Consider the following 15878-nt stretch of genomic DNA (forward strand, 5'->3'; position numbering starts at 1 on the left):
ACTTCAATGGCCAAATGGTCTCTTGAAGCAGAGATGGCATTCCAAGAATTGAAACTCAGGGATGCCGGACTTCAATTTTCATGTGGAACACAGGCCTGGGAAGCTACACGGCAACACAGATGCCCTGTCTAGACTTCTATGTTTGGTTACTGAAGGTGCCAAAACCCACGGATTTAGGCAGAGGGGGGGGGGGGGGTATATGTGACAAAGTCACTGGCAAAGTACTGTAGGGGAGATATGTAGCACTGAGGTTGTTAGCTTCAGTAAAATTAACCTAGGAAAAAATGATCCAGCACACTAAGTGCTGAGAGGGGTTAATCCGTCATATTTAGTGCTAGGATGATTGAACAGCTGTAGAGTGGGAGGAGTCCAGAGGATAAATACCCAGCTTTCTAGAGCAGTATGTCTGTGTGACTGTTATGCACACGCCCGGGCTGAGCGGCGTGTGCGTGTGATTGTAGTGATTCCACTGGACCGTGCCGGAGAGTGAATGCCTGGAGGGGCTTAACTAGGTATTCACCCGATCCGACCAGGGTCGCACGACGGCATACGACGCCAGTGCACCAAGGAGGAACCGAGCAGAGGGACCAGGTGCTACTCCAGGACAGACCCCGGACACGGCTGTTGACCCACACAGGGGAATACAGGAACAGACTGGTAGGCTGGCACACAGACTGGTGGGTATAGGCAGGCACGACTGGTATGCAGGCAGGCGGGTATGCAGGCAGGGGGGTACAGGCAAGCACAGCTAGAGTGCAGACAGGGAGGCACTAGCAGGTAGGGACACTGGCGGGATAGGACCCAGTACACACTGGGACTCAGGAACAGAACCACAGATGTGGCGGACAAACACAGCAGAGTGAGGCCGCCCAGAGAGGTGAGCGAGAACAGGGCAGGACAAGGCCACCTGGAGCGGTGAGCAAGAGTAGAGCAGGACAAGGCCGCCAGGAGCGGTGAACAAAGGATCAGAGCTGAGCGAGACTGCTGGAGCAGTGAGCAAGAGTAAAGCAGGACGAGGCCGCCTGGAGCGGTGAGCAAGAGTGGAGCGAGACTGCCGGAGCAGCGAGCAAAAGGGTCAGAGCGGAGCAAGGCTGCCGGAGCAGCGAGCAAAGGAGTCAGAGCAGGCTAGAACCGCCGGAGCGGTAAGCAAAGGAGTCAGAGCAGACTAGAACCGCCGGAGCGGTGAGCAAAGGAGTCAGAGTAGGCTAGAACCGCCGGAGCGGTGAGCAAAGGAGTCAGAGCAGGCAAGGCTGAGTAGGGGGGACAGGGCTCTGTTCACACGGAACAGACAGGAAGGGAAAGGCAGAGCCAGACACCCACAGGGTACTTGCAGTGAAGTAGCGAGTGGACCACAAACTCACAAACGGGAGTACAGAGACAACAGGCAGGAGTTAGGTACGAGTTCAGACTCTGCAGAAAAAGGAAAGGAACGGACATAGAGAAAAGACAGATGAAAGATAGGAGAGAGTACAGACTGGAACTGAGTGTACGGAGGAGACCGACACAGGAGCGGGTCTGGGAATACGGCCCCCAGAGAGGTGGGACGAACAGGCAAGGAGCGTGTTCAGACAGGACAGACAAGATACAGGAGCAGGTCTGGGTAATCGGCCCCCAGAGAGGCGGGACGAACAGGCAAGGAGCGTGTTCAGACAGGACAGACAAGATACAGGAACGGATCTAGGTAATCGGCCCCTAGAAGGCGGGAGGAACAGGCTAGGAGCGTGTTCAGACAGGCCTGGAAATACAGCCTCCAGGAAAGGCAGCAGGCAAGAGTACACAGACAGGACTCAGTTCAGACACGGGAACTGATACCGCAAGGCAGGAGACAAAGACAGGACTCAGCTCAGACACGGGAACTGATACCGCAAGGCAGGAGACATAGACAGGACTCAGTTCAGACACGGGAACTGATACCACAAGGCAGGAGACATAGACAGGACTCAGTTCAGACACGGGAACTGATACCGCAAGACAGGAGACAAAGAACGGGACCTGGCACCTTCAGAGTGAAAGCACACACTGAATGAAACACTATGCTCAGGCAGGGATAGATGGGAGCAGCTGAGCTATATACCAGGTGACAGATAGCAATAGGCTGAGGACGCACAAGGGGTGTGACCCACAGCAGGTACAAAAAGCAGGAAGTGATCGGGCACCGCCCTTAAGCAGCAGAAACAGACACAAACAGACAGCATGGAGGGAAGCCAGAGAGACATTCTGGACTGGAGATCAAGTGCGCGCTCTTGCACAGTGGGAGATGGACCACCATGCAAGGACGCCGCCAGGTATGTTACAGTACCCCCCCCCCTTACGCCCCCTCTTCTTCAGGCCTGCCAGAATCTTCCGCAGGGAATTCGAGGACCAGTCGTTCACTTCAAGGAGATCACTTCCACTGTCCACAGGAAAAACTGATCTCATCTGGTTAGCTAGGATGCTACCTCCTATCCAGCCATCCTCAGCAACAGACGAAATGGGTGGAGTACCAGGAACAGCACACAAGGAAGTCTCTCTCCACATATTTTCAGGTGGCACCCCAGAGGGTACAGGAGACAACTGGAAGTCCTTCACCGGGTTGGAGGGGGACAGAGACTTGGGGGTAATCTCTGCTTCGAGGTACATCTTGTCAAGCTCACAGGAAGAAATAGACGGGTTATCAGGTACATAATGAGGAAAAGTCACTGTCTCTTTGTTATCTGGTGGTACCCCGGAGGATTCAGGAAACAACTGGAGGTCCTCCGCCGGGTCAGAAGAGTGCAGAGGCTCAGAGAAAACATCTGCTTCAGAGTACACTAGGTCGGACTCACTGGACGAAGCAGGCGAGGTATCGGGTACCGAGTATAGGAAAGTCTCTGTCCATTCACCACCAGGTGGCACCCCGAAGGGTTCTGGAGACAACTGGCGGTCCTCCGCCTGGTCAGAAGGGTGTAGAGACTCACGGGTAACCTCTGCTTCAGAGTACACTAGGTCGGACTCACTGGACGAAGCAAGCGAGGTATCAGATCTAGGATATAGGAAAGTCTCTGTCCATTCACCACAAGGTGGCACCCAGAAGGGTTCTGGAGACAACTGGAGGTCCTCCGCCTGGTCGGAGGGGTGTAGAGACTCAGGAGTAACCACTGCTTCGGAGTACACAAGGTTGGACTCAGTGGACGAAGCGAGCGAGGTATCAGGTACAGAGTATAGGAGAGTCTCTGTCCTTTCGCTACCAGGTAGCACCCCGAAGGGTTCAGGAGACAACTGGAGGTCCTCCGCCTGGTCGGAGGGGTGTAGAGACTCGGGGGTAACTACCACTTTGGGGTACCCATTGTCAGGCTCACAGGACGAAGCGGACAAAGTATCGAGTACCGGGTGTAGAGAAGTCTCTCTCCATTTGTCATCGAGTGGTATCCCGGAGGATTCAGGAGGCAACAGGGGGTCCTCCACCAGGTAGTAGAGGTGCACAGACTCTGAGGTAACCACAGCTTTGGAGCATCCTTGGACATGCACACCGGTTAAAGTGGGTGAAGCATCTGATGCCGGGTGCAGGAAGTTCTCCTGTGTGGAGTCTGGATGGGCAGAAGTCTCTTCGGGCAGGAGAACTGGTGCACTACCCACGCACATTACCCGTTGGGGCTTCTCCGGGATACAGGGAGATGAAGCTTCAGTAGGGACTTCAAGGTTGGGGTCAGGAGGTCTCAGGGAGGACAGACCCTGGCGTGACGGCTTGCCTCTACGTCTAGCACGTCTGGACTGCCTCTTGAGGTTGGGAGAAGTATTCCGGAAAGCGTAGTCACCCTGTGAGGATTCTGGGTGGGCAGTAGTCTCATTGGGCTGGAGGACTATTGCGCTACCCACACACATTACCCGTCGGGGCTGCTCCGGGATATTGGGAAGTGAAGCTTCAGCAGGGGCTTCAGGGTTAGGGTCCTCGAAGACCATACAAAAGGCCACCAGGAAGGCCTGCAGGTCAAGGACGACAGGATCCCATGCTTCCCATAGGGGGGTGACCCATTTCAAGGCATCACCCGCTAGGTAGTCAATCATAAAGGCCACTTTAGCCCAATCGGAAGGAAAATAGAGAGGGTAGGCCTTAAAGTGTAGCATGCATTGCTCCACAAATGCACGACACTGTCTTGGATCCCCATAGTAACGTGGCGGATCCGCAGGAACGAGAGCTGATAGATCCATCTGGACGGTGCGTAATTCGCCTGGAACTCAGCTAAGGAAAAAAATTTTTATTTATTTATTTTAATGCATGTATTCGCTGGAAAACTTCTCAGAGAGCGAAGGCCGTGGGGCTCAACGGGAACCATGGCCTGAGCATGCTGTTATGCACACGCCCGGGCTGAGCGGCGTGTGCGTGTGATTGTAGTGATTCCACTGGACCGTGCCGGAGAGTGAATGCCTGGAGGGGCTTAACTAGGTATTCACCCGATCCGACCAGGGTCGCACGACGGCATACGACGCCAGTGCACCAAGGAGGAACCGAGCAGAGGGACCAGGTGCTACTCCAGGACAGACCCCGGACACGGCTGTTGACCCACACAGGGGAATACAGGAACAGACTGGTAGGCTGGCACACAGACTGGTGGGTATAGGCAGGCACGACTGGTATGCAGGCAGGCGGGTATGCAGGCAGGGGGGTACAGGCAAGCACAGCTAGAGTGCAGACAGGGAGGCACTAGCAGGTAGGAACACAGGCGGGATAGGACCCAGTACACACTGGGACTCAGGAACAATACAGGCAGAGGGGTACAGGCAAGCACAGCTAGAGTGCAGACAGGGAGGCACTAGCAGGTAGGGACACTGGCGGGATAGGACCCAGTACACACTGGGACTCAGGAACAGAACCACAGATGTGGCGGACAAACACAGCAGAGTGAGGCCGCCCAGAGAGGTGAGCGAGAACAGGGCAGGACAAGGCCACCTGGAGCGGTGAGCAAGAGTAGAGCAGGACAAGGCCGCCAGGAGCGGTGAACAAAGGATCAGAGCTGAGCAAGACTGCTGGAGCAGTGAGCAAGAGTAAAGCAGGGCGAGGCCGCCTGGAGCGGTGAGCAAGAGTGGAGCGAGACTGCCGGAGCAGCGAGCAAAAGGGTCAGAGCGTAGCAAGGCTGCCGGAGCAGCGAGCAAAGGAGTCAGAGCAGGCTAGAACCGCCGGAGCGGTAAGCAAAGGAGTCAGAGCAGACTAGAACCGCCGGAGCGGTGAGCAAAGGAGTCAGAGCAGGCTAGAACCGCCGGAGCGGTGAGCAAAGGAGTCAGAGCAGGCTAGAACCGCCGGAGCAGTGAGCAAAGGAGTCAGAGCAGGCAAGGCTGAGTAGGGGGGACAGGGCTCTGTTCACACGGAACAGACAGGAAGGGAAAGGCAGAGCCAGACACCCACAGGGTACTTGCAGTGAAGTAGCGAGTGGACCACAAACTCACAAACGGGAGTACAGAGACAACAGGCAGGAGTTAGGTACGAGTTCAGACTCTGCAGAAAAAGGAAAGGAACGGACATAGAGAAAAGACAGATGAAAGATAGGAGAGAGTACAGACTGGAACTGAGTGTACGGAGGAGACCGACACAGGAGCGGGTCTGGGAATACGGCCCCCAGAGAGGCGGGACGAACAGGCAAGGAGCGTGTTCAGACAGGACAGACAAGATACAGGAGCAGGTCTGGGTAATCGGCCCCCAGAGAGGCGGGACGAACAGGCAAGGAGCGTGTTCAGACAGGACAGACAAGATACAGGAACGGATCTAGGTAATCGGCCCCTAGAAGGCGGGAGGAACAGGCTAGGAGCGTGTTCAGACAGGCCTGGAAATACAGCCTCCAGGAAAGGCAGCAGGCAAGAGTACACAGACAGGACTCAGTTCAGACACGGGAACTGATACCGCAAGGCAGGAGACAAAGACAGGACTCAGCTCAGACACGGGAACTGATACCGCAAGGCAGGAGACATAGACAGGACTCAGTTCAGACACGGGAACTGATACCACAAGGCAGGAGACATAGACTGGACTCAGTTCAGACACGGGAACTGATACCGCAAGACAGGAGACAAAGAACGGGACCTGGCACCTTCAGAGTGAAAGCACACACTGAATGAAACACTATGCTCAGGCAGGGATAGATGGGAGCAGCTGAGCTATATATCAGGTGACAGATAGCAATAGGCTGAGGACGCACAAGGGGTGTGACCCACAGCAGGTACAAAAAGCAGGAAGTGATCGGGCACCGCCCTTAAGCAGCAGAAACAGACACAAACAGACAGCATGGAGGGAAGCCAGAGAGACATTCTGGACTGGAGATCAAGTGCGCGCTCTTGCACAGTGGGAGATGGACCACCATGCAAGGACGCCGCCAGGTATGTTACAGTGACCTTGTGTTGTGACCAGTATGTGTGACCTTGAGTTGATTGTTCCTGAAGCGGGCGGATTCCCATAGCAATAAGGACTGTGTCATAGTAATGTTTTTGTTTTCATGTTAGGCCGGGAAGGCCTTGTTTGTTTTGCTAATGATTTCCTGGTTTTATGCAGTATTTTTAATAAAACCAGTGGAAGATTTAAAAAGTCAGTGATCCTGTGTCTACCTCTATGTGCAGCCAAGTACGCCGATCTACCACATGAGCTACTACCAATCTGACCTTCTCCCAGTATACCCAGCTACATCCCTGGCAACTGGCTGCCATCTTTCCAATGCAAGATGCATGGACTAAGGAGCAATGTGTAAGGCGACGATCAAACGTTCAGCATTTGGTCAGTATTTTACATCAGTATTTGTAAGCCAAAATCATGAGTGGAACAATAAGAGGAAAAGTATAATAGAAACACATCACCACTTCTGCATTTTTTATCCACTCCTGGTTTTGGCTTATAAATACTGATGTAAAATACTGACGAAATACTGAAAGTGTGAATGTGGCCTAACATGCACACTCAGAGTCAAGAGATGTAGAAGGGCCACCTCTCCAGGAGAGATGTGTTGCTAGGCAGATGTCAACCAACTCTTGCAAATGGGATGCATTGCTAGCCATGAACCCATATACTATGCTATAGAAGGTTCTGAATGGGAAGAGTATTATTATCTGATATGTATTGTGGATGTGTTTGAAGTTTGCTTTTCTCCATTTGGCATACTTATCTGCACCAGGAATATAATTATACATAAGTACCCACAAATAGTACTACTACTAATAGTGTAATAAAAAAGGACAGCTGTTGTTGAAATGCAGAAGAGATTCGGGAAGAGTTTGTGCATATTGTCTAATTGTCTAAATTATCAGCTCCAGGCAAATTGAGAATGGAGGGAGGGACAAGAGACGAGAGATCAGCGGAAACCCACCAAGCCCACTGAATCTTCATCTAATTAGTTAAAGAGGGGAGGGTGGAAGGGAAGACTTGAAAGCGAGATCTGAGGAACAGATGCACTACACGCAGTTTGTATTTTTCTTTTCTTTCGATAGCAAATTTCTTCTGCATAGCAACACCCGGAAGAAGGAGACAAAATCAGGGGGCCAGGTCCCCTCTATTCATATGGCCAGTCCCAAGACAAGCAGCTGAACAAAGGGGAAAACATCATTTTTCAAGTGTCCTCCCCCCTTCACCCCCTTTTATATCAATCCCAAGAGCCGCCATGTGTCTTGTGCTATCGTCATAGCTCACAATAGACTCAATCTGGGAATGCGGCATCTTCTTAACACTGTCACAGCATCAGGGAATGGGGGGGACGTGAATATTTCACTCTTGTTGCAATTCTTTGGGGGTCCTTTTTTTGCAATGCATCTGAAGACATCAGATCCAATCCGCTATCAAAAATGTAGTTTTGACTGAACATAAACTATCTAGACAACATTCATTTGGGTTCAGGATGCTGGGATATAAGGCGCTGTATGCACTGAAGAGCTACTTCTACCATCCCAGTGAATTTATTCTCCATATTCCTGGATGCGTGTGACATGGTGGCATTACCTGCAGTCACACCTGAAGTTCAATAGAAATGCACTTTAATCTTAAAAGAAAACCCAACTCACCTTTAAAGACAACCGTGTGAACCCTGCCTCACATTGACTCCTCTGGGAATGGATGCAAGGGACTCGCTAAGCTCTAAATGGTGGTTGGGTCTTGGTCTTCAGATCAACTGAGGTTAGCGTAGCCCCAAGCCTCTGAATCTCCGCTTCTTTGTCAGTCCTGTCAACGATCTGACAACCACTCCCCTGGATTAGACAGCAAAATCAAAGCTCCTAATCGTCAGGGAGAACTTTATGAGCGTGGGGGTCTGAAAAATAATAACATAAGTCCCACAGTCATTCTCAACAGGTCAATCAAGGTCACCAGGAGAGCTTACATGTGAACCCCTGGATGGCAAGAGCATGCATAGTCAGGATGTGATCACATTCTATATACACTGCTCAAAAAAATAAAGGGAACACTCAAATAACACATCCTAGATCTGAATGAATGAAATATTCTCATTGAATACTTTATTCTGTACAAAGTTGAATGTGCTGACAACAAAATCACACAAAAATCATCAATGGAAATCAAATTTATTAACCAATGGAGGCCTGGATTTCGAGTCACCCCCAAAATTAAAGTGGAAAAACACACTACAGGCTGCTCCAACTTTGATGTAATGTCCTTAAAACAAGTCAAAGTAAGTCTCAGTATTGTGTGTGGCCTCCATGTGCCGGTATAACCTCCCTACAACGCCTGGGCATGCTCCTGATGAGGTTGCGGATGGTCTCCTGTGGGATCTCCTCCCAGACCTGGACTAAAGCATCCGCCAACTCCTGGACAGTCTGTGGTGCAACGTGATGTTGGTGGATGGAGCGAGACATGATGTCCCAGATGTGCTTAATCGGATTCAGGTCTGGGGAACGGGCAGGCCAGTCCATAGCTTCAATGTCTTCATCTTGCAGGAACTGCTGACACACTCCAGCCACATGAGGTCTGGCATTGTCCTGCATTAGGAGGAACCCAGGGCCAACCACACCAGCATATGGACTCACAAGGGGTCTGAGGATCTCATCTCTGTACTTAATGGCAGTCAGGCTACCTCTGGCGATCACATGGAGGGCTGTGCATCCCTCCAAAGAAATGCCACCCCACACCATTACTGACCCACTGCCAAACCGGTCATGCTGAAGGATGTTGCAGGCAGCAGATCGCTCTCCACGGCGTCTCCTGACTCTGTCACGTCTGTCACATGTCCTCAGTGTGAACCTGCTTTCATCTGTGAAGAGCACAGGGCGCCAGTGGCGACTTTGCCAATCCTGGTGTTCTGTGGCAAATGCAAAGCGTTCTGCACGGTGTTGGGCTGTGAGCACAACCCCCATCTGTGGACGTCAGGCCCTCATACCACCCTCATGGAGTCAGTTTGGTTTCTAACCGTTTGTGCAGACACATGCACATTTGTGGCCTGCTGGAGGTCATTTTGCAGGGCTCTGGCAGTGTTCCTCCTGTTCCTCTTTGCACAAAGGCGGAGGTAGCGGTCCTGTTGCTGGGTTGTTGCCCTCCTACGGCCCCCTCCATGTCTCCTGGTGTACTGGCCTGTCTCCTGGTAGCGCTTCCAGCCTCTGGACACTACACTGACAGACACAGCAAACCTTCTTGCCACAGCTCACATTGATGTGCCATCCTGAATGAGCTGCACTACCTGAGCAACTTCTGTGGGTTGTAGAGTCCGTCTCATGCTACCACGAGTGTGAAAGCACAACCAACATTCAAAAATGACCAAAACATCAGCCAGAAAGCATTGGTACTGAGATGTGATCTGTGGTCCCCACCTGCAGAACCACTCCTTTTTTGAGAGTGTCTTGATAATTACCAATAATTTCCATCTATTGTCTATTCCATTTGCACAACAGCATGTGAAATTGATTGTCAATCAGTGTTGCTTCCTAAGTGGACAGTTCGATTTCACAGAAGTTTGATTTCCTTGTAGTTATATTCTGTTGTTTAAATGTTCCCTTTATTTTTTTGAGCAGTGTATATTGTATACCTGATGTGTACAAGCATTGGAGCCTGTAACAGCGGCACCCAGGACCTATAGACCTCCTTAGTATAAAAAAAATAAAATAACTGTTCAGCGAGAAATTGTAGTCCTCTACATAACTCTATACCTTATACTGATATACTGTATACCTGCTGGGTGGTGTCTGTCTGACTAATACAGGCCTGTGGACACAGCGCTATTGGAGAGTTCCCACATGTCTAAGCCTAGGTTCACATCTGTAATCATATTTCTGGTACAGAAAAATGAAGAAAAAAAAAATCTGGATTCAAATGACGGACCTCATGGACTATAATGGGGTACATCATGATGCTGTGTGAGGGGGACATGGGCAGACAATTCCAGGGTCAGCTTAAATCAGGGGAGACAACTCTCCACCCCCTAAAAACCAAATGATGACGCCCTATAAAACAATAGGTTAACCACTTATTAGGGAATTGCTTAAATAGCTATTACCTAGAAGACTTAATATAAAAATTGTAAGAGCTGCTCTCCCATTGACATGTAAATTGTCTTTAATAAGGGTCTGCCATATTATTTTATTTGAGCAGTACCAGATCTACACTAAGTAATTGTTCTTTATGCAATGTTAAGAGGAGCCGCCATTATTTCAGGCACATAGTAAACCTATTCCTCTTGTGGCGATACTTTAATTGGTGCAGGGAGGGCTGTCATTGTAGTAACCTCACAGCATTTGTACTTCCATTCCCCGTGCGCTCCCACAGTAAGGCAGAGGGAGCTGTTTTGTGGCCCCTCCACATGAAGCATTTATCCATCAAGTCCACATCATTTGCGGCTGTCACACAACTGCTGATAAATAGAAGCTTTTGTCCTGGTCTTAGCTCGGTCTTCACACCAGGCTGGACCCCCTGCATAAAGCTAGGGGTCCTGTCTAAAGATGGAAGGTGGCCTTCTATTGGTGCTGTATGACAGTGCCCCGGTGACCCGTCTCTGACCCTACACTGCTGTCTTCCTAGCTGCTCATCCCTTTGGTACAAGATGAGAAAAAAGGAGTATCATTGAGATGGACTTCATGGGATGGAGAAGCAGGACTTGTGTTTTCTTCTGCATATGCAGCGGCATGGTAATCATTAACCATTGTGAAACCTGGATAGATAATCCATTTAATGCAAACTCTGATGGAAAGACTCATCCGTCAACATCTATTGTTCATCAGCATAAAGAAACGCGGATTATTTTGGGTCTCTTTTTTGTTGAGACGTACAGTGTGTACGGAAAGTATTCAGACCTCTTTAAATTTTTCACTCTTTGTTTCATTGCAGCCATTTGGTAAATTCTAAAATGTTCATTTTTTTTCTCATTAAAGTACACTCTGTACATATCTTGACTGAACAAAACAGAAATGTAGAAATTTTTGCAAATTTATTAAAAAAGAAAAACTGAAATATCACATGGTCATAAGTATTCAGACCCTTTGCTCAGACACTCATATTTAAGTCACATGCTGTCCATTTCCTTGTGATCCTCCTTGAGATGGTTCTACTCCTTCTTTGGAGTCCAACTGTGTTTAATTAAACTGATAGGACTTGATTTGGAAAGGCACACACCTGTCTATATAAGACCTCGCAGCTCACAGTGCATGTCAGACCAAATGAGAATCATGAGCTCAAAGGAACTGCCCAAGGAGCTCAGAGACAGAATTGTGGCAAGGCACAGATCTGGGCAAGGTTATAAAAGAATTTCTGCATTACTCAATGTTCCTAAGAGCACAGTGGCCTCCATAATCCTTAAATAGAAGAAGGTTGGGACCACCAGAAGTCTTCCTAGACCTGGCCGTCCAGCCAAACTGAGCAATCGTGGGAGAAGAGCCTTGGTGAGAGAGGTAAAGAAGAACCGCAAGATCACTGTGGCTGAGCTCCAGAGATGCAGTAGGGAGAAAGTTCCACAAAGTCAACTATCACTGCAGCCCTCCACCAGTCGGGCCTTTATGGCAGAGTGGCCCGACGGAAGCCTCTCCTCAGTACAAGACATATGAAAGCCCGCATAGAGTTTGCTCAAAAACACATGAAGGACTCCCAGACTATGAGAAATAAGATTCTCTGGTCCGATGAGACGAAGATAGAACTTTTTGTTGATAATTCTAAGCGGTATGTGTGGAGAAAACCAGGCACTGCTCATCACCTGCCCAATACAATCCCAACAGTGAAACATGGTGGTGGCAGCATCATGCTATGAGGGTGTTTTTCAGCTGCAGGGACAGGACGACTGGTTGCAATTGAAGGAAACATGAATGCGGTCAAGTACAGAGATATCCTGGATGAAAACCTCTTTCAGAATGCTGTGGACCTCAGACTTGGCCGGAGGTTCACCTTCCAACAAGACAATGACCCTAAGCACACCGCTAAAATAACAAAGGAGTGGCTTCAGAACAACTCTGTGACCAGGAAGAATGGCAGAAGATCCCCAAATCCAGGTGTGAAAAACTGGTTGCATCATTCCCAAGAACACTCATTGTTGTACTAGCTCAAAAGGGTGCTTCTACTCAATACTGAGCAAAGGGTCTGAATACTTATGACCATGTGATATTTCAGTTTTTTCTTTTTTAATAAATTTGCAAAAATTTCTACATTTCTGTTTTTTTTCCAGTCAAGATGGGGTGCAGAGTGTACTTTAATGAGAAAAAAATGAACTTTTTAGAATTTACCAAATGGCTGCATTGAAACAAAGAGTGAAAAATTTAAAGAGGTCTGAATACTTTGCTTACCTACTGTATGGTGGTATATTGCCTATTATTAGAATAACTCGAATCATGTACAAGATCCATTTACTGTAAGGTTTTCCATTCTCTCCATTAGGGAATATGGAAGGCATGGGGGGAGGGCTCACCTAAGACTCCCATTGTCGCCACAGTTGGTCTCAAGCTGGATGATTGGGCACTTGCATTATATGGTTAGTGTACCCTTAAGACACATCATAAGATGGTTTCAATTGGGATCTACAAGCTAATTGCTAAAATGAAGGGCGGCAGCACTCATGTCAGTCGCATACGTAGGAGAGAGGAAAATGGACTGGACCTCCATGAAGCCTCTGAGGACAGATAGGCATGCTGCACTCCTCAGACCATTATCACAACCCTTGTGTAAATCTCCCAGCCTACTGCAAGTGGCATTTTTTGGGGGGCAGTCCTTCGCTGATCCTTGTAGCAAAGGGAAATTGAACCCCCACTTTATACTGGCTCCATAGAACCCACCTGAAATCAATATGATTTTTAATGTACATGTCATCAGCATTAGTGCGCAGTCAGATGGACGTATAAATCGGACAGCAATGCTCTGACTGTCCGGCGGCTCTCCCTACCCGAGTGTGACAGCTTCATATATTTTTATATGAAAAACATGTCCATTTTTTAATCTAAGTCACAGATAATAGGTAGAAGAAGCTTTGCAATTTTTTTCTGCATATGAGAATAATTACTTGTGAAACAATTATGCCAAAAACAGATACACTGATGAAAATTGGTCTGTTTTTGTTACATGTGAAAAAAACAGTGTGAATGAGGCCTTAGACAACGCAATAGTGGCTGATAAACAACCGCCAATAGTCTACATGTAGGGTCCCATTTACAGAGACCATCCGCATTGCCATCAGCTCTGAACTATGGTTAGTGCAGAACTGTTGCTTTCACAGGACAATGTGCTGCCAATAATGATAATCTGTAAACTTAAGCATTGCACCCAATGAATTAGCATTTTGCTTGTTCATTGGGTGATTTCTGGTCTATAATTGATGAATGAGCTTGTGCCGACTTTCATTCTACAACCAGTAGAAGTGCTGACCCACTGATTGCCTTGCTATTATCTTCTGCTGCGCCTCTGAGGAGTTGGCCAGTTTGGACACCTACTGATCATCACATCCACCACAATCATCTGTGATCAATGTTTTTGCAGCTGTTCTTTGCAATACATTCCCTTTAAAGTGTAATAGCCAAAATACACATTAGAGAAGATTGTCCAATAGTCTACTATGTATAGAGGGCTCCTGACTCTCCTTACAGATGATGGCAGAGTCACAATAGCTAGTCCTGTTGTTGGAGACAAGCCACTGCCAGAGGGGTTCTGGTAGTGACTTTCTCATGGAGAATATAGGAGCTCTCGGTGAAGAGTTCCTGTGTGTGGGGACACAGGATTGATAGCGGTCAGCTGAATGATAGACCGAATGAATGTTTGGCTGACAGCTACCTATTTTGTGTGTGGGGGTTATTAACTTATTATACATTTCTTTTATTTATTTAGACACTACAAATAGTTGCCGATTAGTGGGGTCTGGGTCCTGAGACTTTTACTGATCGCACAAAACTCCGCTCTAAAGTGCGTCGCTCTTGTAAGCAGTGCAAACCAAAGACACCGCACTGTGACCCCCACCCCTACTGATCAGCAGCTATTTGGAGTGCCTACTACATAAAAAAAATATATTGTATAATGACAGTTACACTTTGATGCCAGCTAGAAAATCAACGTGAACCAACAGAGCATAGTGCTAAAATCCCAATAAATAATTTTTGTGTTGGACATCATCGCTTTCTAGCAAAAAAATAATACCACGGCTCCATGAAATGATGCTGAAACTTTCAACTTTTTTATTGATTTGTTTTGTCCTCTGCAGTGACTTGGTTAATACAGCATTATATGAGTAATCAAATTTCCATTCCCTTTCATAGATATAGTATCAAGTGCAAAAAAAAAATCTGCTCGGGTTATTTTAAAAATTCCTTTTGATGATTACTCTTTTGCCTCCAGAACTTTGAAATCCGAATCCCGCCTCAGACAGCGATAGCAGAACGTGGAGAAATTAGCAATCTGCAGCGAATGTTTTGTCTGTAATTGAAGCGGATCACACGCTCCATCCTTCCTTGCCTAGGGTGGATAATCAATGACAGGACCCTGCAGGCATATCCCGATCGCTCAGCAGATGAAAGCACTAAACAGGGAGTCATGCAAAAGCTTCACCCACTTGTAAAGCGACTGACAGTGCTGCATGAAACGATGGTATCTCACCCACTTGTAGGGGTGATCATAGTAGTAGCATGCCGCTGCCCCCAATAACAAGTCATCATATACTACGAAAGTCCAAAAATGGCACTTGAAAGCTTCACTCCCCACCAGGGTCCATAGGTGACAATGCAATTACCTAGCACACTGATGAACCGAGTCATCAACTGATCAGTGGCACTCACTAATGTAGATAGAATGCAGTTGTATCATAGTGATGTAAAATAAGGGGGCATCATAATTAAGGCAGAATTTTGCATGGATGCCTTGGGACAATACCGTAGCCATGTCCAGATGTATTCTAGCTTGACTAATACTATGGACTGTAATGCTTGGTCCCTCACCTGGGGACAATGCAAAGAGAAAGGTTTTGGATTGGAAGTTCTTACAAAATGTTGATTCTCCTTGTGAAGATCCTGTTGCGAGTCAGGCAATGCTTCCTGGGAAAAAAACATGCAAATTAGCTCTTCTCATGGGTTGGATTTTGACTTACAGGTTAGCTACATTTACAATGCAGTAGCCACTAGGACAGTCTTCTTCCTTCTGGAGATCAGCTGATCTGGATGTTTTTCTGCCATAGACACATATGGTCTGAAAACCAAAAAGCTCAGCTCAAAGCAAAGAGACCACCACAACAGGCAAAAGATCAGACCACTATAGGTTATGGACTATGGCATTGCAGCATAGATGTGAATCATTTGGACAAGATCTATGTAGCAGTAAGAGGCGACTGACAGTGTCATTAATAAATCACAGAGAAGACAGACATCGCCTTGAGTTATCTCCTGCTCAATGTCTCCCCATGGGCCCCGGGCTGAGCCACGGACAGCACAGTTGACATCTTTATTTTGAGATATATTCAAAGAAAATTGGCTATCTTTTGTATTTCATAGGAAGG

Source organism: Phyllobates terribilis, unplaced genomic scaffold, assembly GCF_046119375.1.
Source record: "Phyllobates terribilis strain yellow unplaced genomic scaffold, ASM4611937v1 Scaffold_7__3_contigs__length_470593459, whole genome shotgun sequence".
In the NCBI taxonomy this organism is placed as follows: Eukaryota; Metazoa; Chordata; class Amphibia; order Anura; family Dendrobatidae; genus Phyllobates; species Phyllobates terribilis.